Raw genomic sequence first — 16,270 nt, 5'->3', positions numbered from 1 at the left:
ACAATTGTTTTTTATAGGGCATAAGGGCGACAGCTTCAGGTATCCTCATCGTACGGGCGTCCCTGCACCTAGACCAAAAAGTGACTAAACCAATCTCTAATACCATATGAGGGTCATGAACGCCCTTAAAGGACCCACAAAGAACTTGGACCTCCTACCATAGATTATAAGCTCTCTAGAAGTGGGCGGGTCACGTCTCATGTTGTAAGATGACTCAATACTCAAGGTGTTTGTTTCTTCCAGGTTGCTTACAAGACAGTTGATTGTCGAGGCCATTTTGAGTAAGTACAAGAGTTCGGACATGTCTTGGCATATAGAAGGGGCATGCTTCCTGGGGAATAATGATTCAACCTGGCATGTAGGGAAGGTGATGAGTTTGCTAGGTGATGGCATCACAGAACTTTTCTAGTCAATGCTTCTTATTGAGTGGGCTCATATAAGTGTTGGCACGCTCTGGGTTTGGCAATGATTGCCACTACTGGACTAACATAATTATGCTCTAGCAGGGGCGCCGTCAGCCTGGAACATGGGCTATAAGTTACTAACTCACAGTGAAGTCTGGTGGTGGAGCATCATGTTGGGGGAGGGGAGACCGGTCAGGGAGAATGGAAAGCTGAATGAAGTACAGAGATAATGACCACCTGATCCAGAGCACAAGGAACCTCAGACCGGGCAGAAGGGTCACCTTCCAACAAGACAATGACCCCAAGACCCCAGCCTTGGGGGACAACTCTGTAAATGTCCTTAAGGGGCCGGCCAGAGGCCTGAACCCAATGGGACATCTCTGGAGAGACCTGACAATGGCTGTCCCCAGACGGCCCCCATCCAACCTGACGGTTTGCACCCTCCAAATCCTGAAATCCAGGAGTGCAAACCTTGTGGCATCATCCCCAAGACTGGAGGCTGGAATCACTGCCAGAGGGGCTCCGACTAATACTGAGTACAGGGGGGGAATACTGATGTCACTGCGGAACGTGAGGTTTTCATTTTTTAAAAATGTACTATGATTTCCCCCGTTTTGTTGTCACTTTGTCATTATGGGGTCCTGAGTGTAGAATGAGGGGGACACAACATAACATGTAGGACAGTGAGGGGGACACAATATAACACGTAGGACAGTGAGGGGGGAGATTACATAACATGTAGGACAGTGAGGGGGAAACTACACAACATGTAGGACAGTGAGGGGGACACAACATAACATGTAGGACAGTGAGGGGGACACAACATAACATGTAGGACAGTGAGGGGGACACAATATAACATGTAGGACAGTGAGGGGGACACAACATAACATGCAGGGTAGTGAGGGGGACACAACATAACATGTGGGACAGTGAGGGGGACACAACATAACATGTGGGACAGTGAGGGGGACACAACATAACATGTAGGACAGTGAGGGGGGACACAACATAACATGTAGGACAATGAGGGGGGACACAACATAACATGTAGGACAGTGAGGGGGGACACAACATAACATATAGGACAGTGAGGGGGACACAACAATAACATGTAGGGCAGTGAGGGGGACACAACATAACATGTAGGACAGTAAGGGGGACTCGACGTAACATGTAGGGCAGTGAGGGGGACACAACAATAACATGTAGGACAGTGAGGGGGACACAATTTAACATGTAGGGCAGTGAGGGGGACACAATTTAACATGTAGGGCAGTGAGGGGGACACAACAATAACATGTAGGACAGTGAGAGGGACACAATATAACATGTAGGGTTGTGAGGGGGACACAACATAACATGCAGGACAGTGAGGGGGACACAATATAACATGTAGGACAGTGAGGGGGACACAACATAACATGTAGGGCAGTGAGGGGGACACAACATAACATGTAGGGCAGTGAGGGGGACACAACATAACATGTAGGACAGTGAGGGGGACACAGCATAACATGTAGGACAGTGAGGGGGACACAACACAACATGTAGGGCAGTGAGGGGGACACAATATAACATGTAGGACAGTGAGGGGGACACAATATAACATGTAGGACAGTGAGGGGGAAACTACACAACATGTAGGACAGTGAGGGGGACACAACATAACATGTAGGACAGTGAGGGGGAGACAACATAACATGTAGGGCAGTGAGGGGGGACACAACACAACACGTAGGACAGTGAGGGGGACACAACATAACATGTAGGGCAGTGAGGGGGACACAACATAACATGTAGGGCAGTGAGGGGTGTGCGGATTTTCCCAGTATGTTCTGCCCAATATACTCTAACTGGATACCGACTCAAAAACATTCCAAAAAGGAGTGAAAACTGATCAACCAAAAACTCCTCAGTGACGTGAATACAGAGGAGACATGTTCTTGGTCCTTCCAGATGACGCAGCGCGGTTCTCACGGTTTCCCCGGTCATGTCCGCCCTGCGTTACATAGACCAGCTACACGGGTATATATATATATATCATCAGTTCTCCTCGCTGAATCCTCCCGCAGCACGAATGTTGTTTTGCTAGATGTGATGCGTCCAGATCTCCGAGGCAGATTGTTGGCCTTCGCCCCGTTCCAATCAATGAGGGAGCCGAGTTATTAACAAAAAGGTAATCAGCGCGGCGAGCACTGACAGAATCCCCACAATGCACCCTGAGTAAACAGCGAGGCCCCGCCCACCGTGTGTCATTCTCGCCCCAGGACTGAAGTCAGCTCAGGACATGTCCATCATTTAGTGTCAAGTATTCGTAGCGCTTCTTATCCAAATAGCAGAAAGCCGAGATATTGGCAGATTTCTGCGCTTGTAAAACCCGGATTTTTTTTTTCAGTCTAAAGTAATTAGTGTTATTTATTAACGCGGCTTCATTAGCGATTAGCGGCCATTGAAATGTGCGCATGTTAATGAACACGAGCCAGCACTAACAAACACACACATAGCTCGCCGCCACACCGTGGAGCGCCGATTTATCTTCTCATCGTTTATTGTCGTCCATTCTATCGTTTATTATATTCGCCACATTCGCGTCCGTCACGGCGGCTTCTACACGCGGTCAGGAAACACGGAGATACATTAATGCAGTCAGAGGAGCGACGCGGAGGACGCAGGTTAACTCCTTCCTGCCCTGGAATGAAAATGTACATCACAGGCTGCTGTCAGTTACCTGCGGGGTGATGTTACACGTGATATTACACCGCACTGCGCCAAACACCAGAGATGGGAGCAGGGAACACTCCGAAAACAAATCAGTTCATTGACATCATCACAGCGCTGTGCGAGGCGTTACCTAGTAATGAACACAACCAACGACCTGAGAAAGCTGTCACCTATCTATAGATAACACAAGATCTACCATTCACAGTAGGTGATGTCACAGCTCACCTCCTCCCCCTCCCTGCACATTGACCACTAGAACTAATAGTAGTCTGACACTTCCTGTTCTGTGGAGGAAACTTCTCAGCTGTCATCTCATTATCATCACAGGCAGGATTACACTGAGAGGAGACACCTATATATAGATAACACAGGACCCACCATTCACAATAGTCACAGCTCACCTCATCACCTCCCTGTACAGACAGGATTACACTGAGAGGAGATACCTATATATAGATAACACAGGAGCCACCATTCACAATAGTCACAGCTCACCTCCTCCCCTCCCTGCACAGGCAGGAATACACTGAGAGGAGACACCTATATACAGATAACACAGGACCCACCATTCACAATAGTCGCAGCTCACCTCCTCACCTCCTTGTACAGACAGGATTACACTGAGAGGTGACACCTATATATAGATAACACGGGTCCACCATTCACAATAGTCGCAGCTCACCTCCTCACCTCCCTGCACAGACAGGATTAGACTGAGAGGCGACACCTATATATAGATAACACAGGACCCACCAGTCACAATAGTCACAGCTCCCCTCCTCCCCTCCCTGTACAGACAGGATTACACTGAGAGGAGATACCTATATATAGATAACACAGGACCCACCATTCACAATAGTCACAGCTCACCTCCTCCCCTCCCTGCACAGACAGGATTACACTGAGAGGAGACACCTATATATAGATAACACAGGACCCACTATTCACAATAGTCACAGCTCACCTCCTCTCCTCCCTGCACAGACAGGATTACACTGAGAGGAGACACCTATATATAGACAACACAGGACCCACCATTCACAATAGTCACAGCTCACCTCCTTCCCCTCCCTGTACAGACAGGATTACACTGAGAGGAGACACATGTATATAGATAACACAGGATCCACCATTCACAATAGTCACAGCTCACCTCCTCCCCTTGCTGTACAGACAGGATTACACTGAGAGGTGACACCTATATATATAGATAACACAGGAGCCACCATTCACAATAGTCACAGCTCACCTCCTCCCCTACCTGTACAGACAGGATTACACTGAGAGGTGACACCTATATATAGATAACACGGGTCCACCATTCACAATAGTCGCAGCTCACTTCCTCCCCTCCCTGCACAGACAGGATTAGACTGAGAGGAGACACCTATATATAGATAACACAGGACCCACCAGTGCCAATAGTCACAGCTCCCCTCCTCCCCTCCCTGTACAGACAGGATTACACTGAGAGGAGATACCTATATATAGATAACACAGGACCCACCATTCACAATAGTCACAGCTCCCCTCCTCCCCTCCGTGCACAGACAGGATTACACTGAGAGGAGACACCTATATATAGATAACACAGGATCCACCATTCACAATAGTCACAGCTCACCTCCTCCCCTCCCTGTACAGACAGGATTACACTGAGAGGTGACACTATATATGGATAACACAGGACCCACCATTTACAACAGTCACAGCTCACCTCCTCCCCTTGCTGTACAGACAGGATTATTCTGGTAGGTGACACCTATATATAGATAACACAGGAGCCACCATTCACAATAGTCACAGCTCACCTCCTCCCCTCCTTGCACAGACAGGATTACACTGAGAGGAGACACCTATATATAGATAACACAGGACCCACTATTCACAATAGTCACAGCTCACCTCCTCCCCTACCTGTACAGCCAGGATTACACTGAGAGGTGACACCTATACATAGATAACACGGGTCCACCATTCACAATAGTCGCAGCTCACTTCCTCCCCTCCCTGCACAGACAGGATTAGACTGAGAGGAGACACCTATATATAGATAACACAGGACCCACCAGTGCCAATAGTCATAGCTCCCCTCCTCCCCTCCCTGTACAGACAGTATTACACTGAGAGGAGACACCTATATATAGATAACACAGGACCCACCATTCACAATAGTCACAGCTTACCTCCTCCCCTCCCTGTACAGGCAGGATTACACTGAGAGGTGACACTATATATGGATAACACAGGACCCACCATTTACAACAGTCACAGCTCACCTCCTCCCCTTGCTGTACAGACAGGATTATTCTGGTAGGTGACACCTATATATAGATAACACAGGACCCACCAGTGCCAATAGTCATAGCTCCCCTCCTCCCCTCCCTGTACAGACAGTATTACACTGAGAGGAGACACCTATATATAGATAACACAGGACCCACCATTCACAATAGTCGCAGCTCACCTCCTCCCCTCCCTGCACAGACAGGATTAGACTGAGAGGAGACACCTATATATAGATAACACAGGACCCACCATTCACAATAGGTGATGTCACAGCTCACCTCGTCCCCTCCCTGTAAAGGTCATGGAGCATGTCCACAACACTCTTCCATAGAAGTCTATAACTAATGTCACAGCTCATCTCCTCCACTTCTTCACACAATGACCAGATTTGGAGTTTAGAATGAATTTTTGGCTAAGATGAGGAAAATTGGCTTCTGCCTCCTGGGAGCCCCTTCTTCTGAAGGAGAACAGGCTTCATCGACCTCACTATGCTGCTGTGAGTCTGAGATATGAGGCTCCTATAGAGGGATAGAGCCCCTTTGGCATTGCTCAGGGATTTCTGACACAGGTTCCTTGGAGTCTGGTCAGGCGTTATCTGGAGGACAGGATGGCAAACTGGTCTTGGCCCATTGGAAGATGAAGAAGGGCAACACTGGTTAGTAGTTCTGGAACCTATTAGTTCAATGCTGTGGACTGAAGTCTGTTTGGCCACCATCCGCCGTGCCGTAGATTTCCGGTGGTTCATGATCAACAGGTTGATGACCCGTGCCATAGACTGTGCCCAGAGGATTAATCTACAGGCTGCTGCAGCCAAGATGTCATGGCAGAGCCAGTAGCACAACGCATGGGAGAAGGACTGGCGGCCCGACAAAGTTCTCTATTGAAACATCTCTTATGATTTATGAGTCTGTGAGATCAACCGTAAGCAGTTCTTGGACTTCTGTAATCGGAGAGCTGCTGACTTACATACTCATAAACAAGACATAGATCATACATGACTAACGCTTCCATATGCAAACAGCGTACAGATTGGTGATGGGTCAGATGTGGGACATCAAAAAGTGGCCAGAGGTGGGCAGGTCTGAGGTCGGGGCGATACATGAGTTTCTGAAACTTTCTTCCAGTTTCTACAAATTACTGAGATTTACAGGGGGTCTCCATTTTGTTAGGAAGGTCCCCTTATCATATGGTGTTCTCAGGATGCCTGCTAGGACCCTCCCCAATTATCTGCCATCCATGATGATCTCTAATCTGTGATTATCAGCAATCCATGATCATCTGTAAACTTTACATCAAGTCTTCAATTTCCCTGCAGCGACACCACAGGAGGAATGAAGTATTACAAGGTTGCCATTTACCAATGGGCTGTCAGGTCCTCCAGAGCCAGAGAGGCTTTTTTGTAGTTCCTCTGCTCTCACGCTTATAGATGTTTCTTAAGCCAGATACCCCTTTAACTGATATCTGCATGCAACACTCGCTCTGTCATTCATCTGCTGATTGGTGGAGGGGCGCGGAGTCAGTCACCCCTTCCCTATAACGCCTCTTTATCTCAGGCCCTGATATGACATTACTGCACCAGTGTGGATGGGGGCTGCACTGCAGTACCTGTGGAGTCCACACGGGACGCTGCAGGTATATTGGCACTATTATTTCTCAGGGCACTGAGTAAGGTTTAACTTGACGCTTAATGGGTTAAATATACCGCAGCACGGAAGGTTTTCTTGTTTTCTCAATGGCCTTTATTGTATTAATCTAAGATGATTTGTTGCAGAAGGCGAGTGGTTTAAGCTGTGCTACATCCATGCAGCATTATTAGTTTTTGTGAAATCTGCATGCTACGTGCCACATTTTTACCCCCCCCCCCCCCATACACCCCCACCCCACCTTCCGTAGAATTCCATGCTGGATCTGCCCCTGTTGTCACATCGAAATGTGGGCAGAAGATACAGAAATGATAAAATGACTGATACTTTAAGGACTACTGGAGGGAAGGGCGAGGGACCCTGGAATATGGGAAACACTAGGAAGAGATGATGAGTGAGCGGGAGGAGAGCAAGAACTTATATCGGGTGTCTAAAGCACCCGAAGGATAGTGGACGGGCCGCAGAGGAACATTTTGGGGTCTATTTCAGCTTCTACTCTGGGGTCCGGCGATTACTTGCCCCTCGGCGCGGACCGCTCGGGGGCTGAACGTTGCAGGGAATGATGTTTCGGTGCCATGAATTAACATCAGATGAGGCATTACACTGAATCTGGTCCAGGGAGAAAGTGTGCGGAAGACGAACAGCAGATTCAGGAGTGAGTTATGGCAGCGCGGCCGCCCGAATGACAGCCGGCTGGCAGGGAAGGCTGAATTGTTGCAGAGTTTAACATCTCGCTGAACTTCATTTCTTTCTTTTTTTCGGCAGTGTGTTATGTAAACCAACACAAATAACAGATCAGTGCGGTCAATCACACGGTGGAGCATCGCTGCACACGTCATTGGCCGCCTCCATACCCAAATGTCTATTAGCAGTCGGTTCATTTGCCAGATGCCAATAGACATTCAGGCACATCTTCAGCCCAGCGGGCCAGTCTGTCTGATGGGGCAACCGACTCCGTTCCCATTTATGGGGCTATGTACAGAACCAGGGATTTAGTGATATCCCATTGATAATTGGCTTTTTCCTAAAAGGGTTTTCGCCTTCCTCTGGATCAACTCAGCCTCAAAATTCCCCATAATTGTCATGATGTTGTGTATATATATAATAATCAAAGTCATAATCCCCTGTGTAGGCCGACCCCTGCTGGATGAAGGCAGAACATACGGCGGTTCCTTCCAGTCTTGTCACTAGGTAGTGTAGGGTCAGGGTAACGCGACCTGGACGTGTTCACCACTAGAACTAACTCCAGGAGGGACATTGGTGTGGGTGAAGATTAGGGAATCTCCTGCCGTGCGTACCTGTGCACGCTACTAGTATTGTAACATCATACTAGAGACCCCTTATATGGGGTAGTCGACCAATAAGACCTACCTCGACTATGACTTTTCAAAATAGAACTGGACCCTGCGTGTGTCTTCCTGATGTCCAAAATGGGGGAATGATAAGGGCCAAGAGGGGCTGTAAAGAAAGTAATAAATGTCGCTTATCAATCATGAGTATATATGTTGCTTAGTAATCCATTTGAATGAATAAGGTTGAATACTGCAAATATTCTATTCTGCTCTGAAGGACTCATGACTATTGAGTAATAGGCCTTACGCCTGTGGAATCAGGAAGTTAAGAGCAGATGTTGATAAATTTAGCAAAGATGGCCTAACCGCAAAGAAGATTATCAGCAATTTCTTAAAGATGTGTTTGTCTGAGTCATATATCACACGTCTAAAGTTAAATGTCAAGTTATAAGATGTAAAAGTCATATGAAATCAGCTATTTCTTTAATGTCATATATCACAAGAATTAAGTCATGTGTTTTTATCAGATGAATGTATGTATCACGAGGTTATTCCCTGTATTACCAGAGGTCGCGTCCCTGCGTGGGCGATCTTCTATAAAGACTGAGACTATGCCAATAAAGACTCAGAGTTCATTGTTTCACCATATACCGTGTGTAATGGTCAGTACTTTGACTCTCAAGGAGCGCTCCTCCTGCTTAGGTCAATTCGGAACCAGACAACATAACTGACCAGTCTGTTTGAACAAATTAACCCTCGACACCATCAGTCTAGAATTGCCCGGATGGTTCCTTTAGATCCTGCTTTCCACTGGTGTTAACTATCCCCATTTTTTTTGGAGGTCCTCGTTTTTGCTGGGAAGGACTTCACATTGTACATTGGCCAATTTATTGGGCTGTGCAATCATTTTTAGGGATCCATCCTTGGACAGTCACTATCAGGCGCGGTGCCTACGGGGTGGGTTGTGGACTCATCTTCTCTCCACATCCATTCTCCATAACTATAAGGTGCTGAACCTCCTTGCAATCCCTGTTTGACAAAACGCACTGAAGACAACTTGTACTTGTGGTGTTTTCAGGGTGACAGTACCCCTATGGATCTCCTCGGCTCCTCGCTCTGTTTCTATCTGCAGCTATCAGGTGGGGTCCGCGGTTTGACACCTGTAACATTCTGAAATGCCTGCAGAGGTTTCATTCACACTTCTTGGATCAGGACTGTTACATTTACCCCTAGACCACTTCATACAATGATGGGGGTGGGCAGAGTGGGCCGCCATGCACTCAGGGGGTGGGGGGCAATTCATTCATAACATGTGACAGAAGCCCCTTGTCATCAGTCAGCACTGGTGCTATATATGTGGTGAAGGAAGGAGGGGGCAATTGGATAACTGGAGGTGGAAAGGGGGGGACAATTAAATTAGTATCTATTATGCTGAATTTAAACCCCTTAGCTGGACAACAAGGGAGCTTCCCTGCTCAGAGGTGCCACTTAGATAAAGGGATTCGGTCGGCTTGCCTAATCTCCTATAGTAGACAGAGCAGAGGAGGGAGGTTCATTTTACAGCAAGCTGCCTCTCAGCCCAAGCATCCTCAGCCCCACCCGAACTGCTTCTTATCACGTCACTGGAAGGGCGGAAGGAGGTGGAGACAGAATGGTTGCTTCTTTACTCTTTAAATGGACAGCAACAGAACTTGATTAAAGAAAAGCAGGAAGTCGGGGTCTCTGGGCTTTCAGGTGTTTTACTTTGTCCCTTTAAGTGGAGGTTCCAGTTTCCATTTTGGCACGGTGCTGTTCCCCTATGTACATGAAGGATCGGGCCATGATGACGGTTGGGGTGATTCCATATCCACCAGGGGGGGCTATAGGCAGAGCAGCTGCCAGCTTAGATGAAGCCATGGGGGGCAGTGCCATCTGAGGTGCCACGGTTGCTTTCCATGGAATCATTGTGGTCTTCTTAGCCTCAGGTGACAGCAGGGCCATTAACGTCTCATGCCCGGGGTCCGACCAGCTTAATGTAAGCAGGGATTGGAGACAAATGTGCTTAGATTGTGTGTGGGACATGATGGGGGACTATGGGGGTTGTTGTATAGGATCGGGCACCAGACATCCTTACCTTGCAAAACCAAAACGATTTATTAAAAACGTGAAATTCTTGGCGGGTCCAGCCGAAAAACGGATACATATATATGTAGGGAGAGGTAAAAGCAAGCGAAACAACAAGGCCATTGCTGGCCGCAGCTCTTTGTATACAAATGATGGCAGTGGTGCGGCTGACAGTGCGAGCCGGAGAGAAAGCCTGCCGAAGCTCAGAGGAGGAGGCAGGCAGGCGGGCACACGGCACAGAGATGATAATGCCATTACCATTATTTTAGGTATAAACGACAACCATCCTTCCGCCGCCCTCCTGAGATGCAGTCGCCGCACTTTGCTCACACAAGTTTAGCACTTGACACCTTTTCTTCTTCCTCAGCCTCAGATATGGCGCCTCACATTCCGGCTCCGTCATACGGTCCTCTACATGATCGCTGCTCCGGGGGCTCCTGCAGCTGCTCAGAAGACGCAGATCCCAGCAGGAATTCTTTGGTGAAGCTTATTCTGCTGGAGACTAAATGGACTTGATGACAAACAGCATTTCTCTTCTGGTCGGAGAGGCGGCTGCGGGGGCATCCCTGGAGGGTCTCCTGGAGGGTCTCCCCCTCCTCTGATATCTCCGCACTTCATTAGTTTTCATTTGTAAGAGGGAAATTAAATAATAACGTTGTTCTTCCATAAAGGTGATTCCCAGTCAGAAGGGCTGGATCCTATTAACTAGAGAGCAGACCGACGGTGAGCGAGCGGCTGGAGCGTATAGAGCATGACCTCTATATACTGTGGGTGTAACCAAGATGGTTCCGGTTCACTGACAGCAATCAGAGGTCTTGGAGAAGGAAGAGTGGAAACACAAAGTATATTAGAATGTTACATTGTACACAATAAGTGTTTCTTCTTGTTATCAGATTTCCCTCCCCTTTATTAGAGCCCCCGCCCGTTTATTAGAGCCCCCGCCCCTTTATTAGAGCCCCCGGCGCTCTCACGATTGGCGCTGTACAGAGAATCTCCCCGAAGTGCAGCATAAAATCACGTGACCAGTTATCCGCGGAAAAGTTTCAGTGTGAATCCACATTAGATGGATGAATCCAGCGATCGGAGCGACTTCCAGCAGGGCCGGTCATCGGTGCTAGACTAGACGCGGTCTCACTGCCAATCGAGGGGGGGGGGTTCTCATGTAACAGAGTGGAGGGTATACAGAGAATGGCGCGATCGAGGAAAAGATCCAGCGAAAGGGGATCCTGCGGACGGAAACAACTCCTCACTGAAAGGGGTCGGAGGAGGATGTCAGGAATCGTTCTGCCCAACAGGCTGCACAGTCAGCTGAATACAACGCTGGAGCTCCAACTAACGTGTCCGAACGCACAACTCGCCGTTCCTCCGCCCGGATGGTATAACAGCAGGCGACCAGTTCCAGCGCCATTGTGTCTAAGAGAAACAGAAAGACTCCAGCGGGCAAAAGAGCGCAAAACTTGTATCACTGAGCAGCGGGGAAACATCTCCTGGTCAGATGGGTCCAGATTTATGTTGCTGATGGGAGGTCAGAATTTGGTACAAGCAGCATGAATCGCTGACCCCTTCCTGTCAGCTGGTCAGAACTTGTCAGCACCGCCATCTAATCTGCAGGGACTACAAGCAGCTTCCTGTCTGCAGGGGCCGCTATTCCTGCAAGCGGGACGGACGGTTCATCATCCAATGTTGCCTATGCTGTGATGAACGGCTGCGGTTCTGAAGACCAAAGGAGTCCAGCGCTACTAGCTGGGGCCGATACGGGGGCCGTCGGCGTATAGTAACCGCACACGACAGGTCCGGGGACTCTGCACCCCATCACTTGGTGCCAGTTAGCACTTACTTCCATCAGTGATGCAGAGTCTCCCTCGCCGCGCTCTCGTGTTTGTGGCGGTTCCAGTTTCCCTTTCGTGTTCTTACTCATTTCCATGATGAAGTGTGAACATGATGCAGCTGCAGGTAGCGGAGGGTCTGCTACATCGGGGGGTCGGACACTTGATACAGTTTGTTACAATATTGGATACAATATCTCTTGCTGCCCGCTGCAATGCTTTCGTGGGTGAAGAATACGCAGGCGGCAAAGTCGGAGCAGCGAGCTACCGCCATGTAGCACACAGTAGCGAGCAGCGCCACGGAGGACGGGGGCTCAGCGGGCAACATCTCCCATCATAGCAAACGAGGAAGGGGGCTCCGTCCTCCAGAAGTATTTGCCCCCCTGCTCATTGCTTCTGTGTCGTTCTCTCCTTGGTGATAAGTCCTACATACCCGGAGGAGACCCCTTTACAGAGACCGCTCCCTTTAACCCCTTAGTGACGCAGCCTTTTCTGACCCTACAGATGTGAAGCCCTGACGTTATTGTCCCGCTGACACGGCCGGACGAGGCTGGTTGCGTGGAGCGGTAGTTTTTATTGACTCCACTTTTTGGGTACTTATATTGGATTGGAGGACTTTTTGTTAACTTTTGTTTTTTTGGTGGCCGGTAGAAAAAACACCAATTGTGTCTTCGCTTTTGCGCAGGGTTAATCATGCGGTGTAAATAACAATCCATGTTCCCTGCAGGTCGGTGCGACAATATCAGAATTATATATGAAGCGTTTTTTAGGTTCTTTCACTTTTGCGCAATAACGCCGGCTGCACACGGTTAGATTTGCATTGCGGTGTCCGCTTCCGGGTTCCACAGCAAGTACCGCCCATAACGCCCAGAACATGCAACTGCGATTTTCTGCTTGTGGAGAAAAAATCAGAGCATGCTCTATTTTTGCGCGGGCTCCGCACGGATGGCTTCCGACCTGCGGCCCTTTTACAATTGACATTGCGGAAAGGTCGCAGATTCCTAGCGATGACGACGGGAAAAGCAGGTGAAAATCTGTACTGCCCTTGTCTGATGACGACCCATGCGGAGCATCCGCAGCACATAACAGAAGACATGGCAGGCACGCACGCACGGACAGACGCCGGCCGGGCGCGGGGTCGGATTCCACTGCCGGCTCCCACATGCAGAATCCGACCCGGTCGTGTGCAGTTGGCCTAAAACTCCCGCTTTTGTACCAAATATATCGTTTTTTGCATCGCTGCATTCACAGTCCCATCGCTGTTCTACTCTTCCGTCTCGGAGCTCCACGCGGTTCTGCTCTTCGCACGACGGCTGCAGGTTTTTCTGCTACAAACGCCTTTTTTGATCAGTTTTATTGCATTATTTTTGGAAGGCAAAATTAATAAAAAAAGCCTTTTGCTTCCCTCTGCGAACCTTTTACAAGCCGCAATCAGCATTGATCGTGGCATGTAGGGGGTTAACAGTGGGGTCAGTGTCCTGACCAATCCGGGAGCTTCTGAGTCTGCACCGGCGCTGGATGAACCAATCACAGCCACTTAGTGATGTCAATCACTGAATGGCTGTAAATGATTGAGCGCCGGCTCTGATTGGCTGAACCAGTGCCGCTTGTGATCAAATCACAGAACTCGCTTGCTGGAGACGAGGTATTCAAAGCCCCGTTACCAGGAAGAGAATGCTGTCAGCGCGACGGACACCGCAGCCTGCCGCTGCATTGGAGACCAGAGCAAGGGACCCAGACGTCGCCGGCCCGGTGAGTAGTGCTGTTTGTTTTTTAATCTAGTGTAACTATGGCTTATTTTAGGGGGAGGGCTTGTATTTCAAGACCCCCCCCCCCTCCCGAAAATCAGGGGAATGGCTTATTATCCGGGTATGTCTTATTTTCCTGGAAACACAGCATGTGGCCACATCCCCTAATGCTAAGCTCCACCCACTTTGTGAAAAGAGGACTAATGTGTGCCAAATGTGCAAGTTTAGTACACCAAAAAGCTGGTGTTGAGAGCATAACAGATGCACCCCAGTGTGTTGCTGGGATATGTCCTTTCCCAGAAGTCACATGGTGTAATAAGGAGGACTACCCAAACTGATTGGTAAAGGAGAGATCCCCAAAGAAGGGAAGGGGGAAAGTAAGACAACTTCTTCTATTTCTCAGGCTGTTTATTTCGAATTGTTGTCCCATTCCACTAAGCTAAAAAAAAACTTGATTCTGGGACCCATTTAAAGGAGCTTCCCAGTTACTGGATAACATTCGCTCCAGAGCGCCCACTGTGCTAAAGGAACAAGAGGAGCCATACTTACCCGTCCTCTGCGGTTGCAATCCACCGCTGCTGCCCCGCCATCTTCCTGTTTGTTGTGGAAGACGTAGTCACCTGACCGCTGCAACCAATCAGAGACTGCAGCATCACAGCCCCTCCTCCTGGCATCAGAGCTCACATTCCATGATGCCAGGAGTTTAGATCTGTGACATCATCTGCTACAGCAAATACTGGAACCAAGGCGGCGTGGGCTTGCGGCGGCAGAGGACGGTTAAGTACTGCGGCTTTTGTTATTTTAGCACAGTGGGCGCTACAGAAGGAATGTAATCTGGGAACCGGACAAATGTCATAACCGTCTCAGGTGATTGGATAGGGAGGATCACATGACTCTATACACAACTCCTTTCACACAATGGATGCAGCCATGTCATCTCTCTGCGCCAATCATGGTGGCACCCTAAAAATGGATCGCATTACCTGCTGCCTTGTGTATAGACCATACAGGCTGCGGTCGTATTCACACGGCGGATGTTCGCGTGCGAGTTCTATTCATGTCCAAGGCGGTTAGAATTTGCCGAGAAAATTTGTGAGAAAACCACTGATTGCGTCGCTGCGCTTGCGGTTTTTATGTGTGAAAACTGCTCATTGAAACACGTCCGGCCGCCGCCGCAGGGAAGGATCGCCCACAGATATGCTGCAAATACAACCATCGCAAACAGCGGGTTCCCTTCGTGTTTCATTTCTATGCATTTTGAAATCGTGCAAATAAATTGCGCGTGTAAAAGCACCCTGAAAGCTGAAACCGGCGGTTTTTCCTTTAAGTGCGATGCGTTTTGTAAGACAAAAAACGTTTTCTGTGCGTGAAAAATCACATTGGTTTCACTAGTAAAAATCAAAAACATACATTGCGCTCGCTCACATATTGCAATTACATGAGTGCGATGCGATTTTTTTTCACGTACCCGTAGGAATGCATGGACGATATCACCCAAACAATATGGCGCTCATGAAATGCGTCCTGTGTGCGAGCCCACTGAAATCAACGGCTTCTATTTCCTACATATTGTGTACAAAAAAATTTCATGTGCAAAACATCCATGTGACGCGGGAAGAAAACCCACAGCACAGCTCATCCTTCATGAATAAAATACCAAAGCGACAGTGACAACTGACACCCGCTGCGGTGGATGGGCTCTACCTGCCGCAGTCCGCGGTGGCGCTGTTTCTGGAAACCTTCGTCTAATCTTATACAAGCACTAGAAAGTTTTATAGGGACTCAGGATTTGTCTTACAAGGTAATGAGTCATTAACCCCGTATGGAGGGGCTCTGCACATCAGCGGCCCGGCCAGAACACGTTATTTATTGCATATCAGCGCTCATATAAATTCTTAGCCCTATAAAGCGCCTCTGATTTATACGTCCTGAAATCAGAAACAAATTAACCTTTTTGTATCTTTCATATACAATGAAATTAGTAAATATCTAAGCAGATTGAAATGTGCAGAATCCCCCCGGGGGGCCGTGAAATCTGCTGCTATTCATAAGCCGGTCTGCAGGGACGCTTTAATAGCAGACGTGCAGCAATAACTCCGCGGCCGCGCACAATAGGATATTATATTCTTCGGGACGTTTTTCTTCTTCCCTGAAAGTTATTTGCGTTAAATAAATAAAATGAAATGACCAATTTGAAAGCAACGAATCCTGAGCGGGGGGCCGAGGAGCTGCAGCTGCGCC

The sequence above is a fragment of the Eleutherodactylus coqui genome, chromosome 4 (assembly GCF_035609145.1).
Source record: "Eleutherodactylus coqui strain aEleCoq1 chromosome 4, aEleCoq1.hap1, whole genome shotgun sequence".
Taxonomy (NCBI): domain Eukaryota; kingdom Metazoa; phylum Chordata; class Amphibia; order Anura; family Eleutherodactylidae; genus Eleutherodactylus; species Eleutherodactylus coqui.
The sequence above is the reverse complement of the archived record's forward strand: the minus strand, read 5'-3'. Positions refer to the sequence as shown.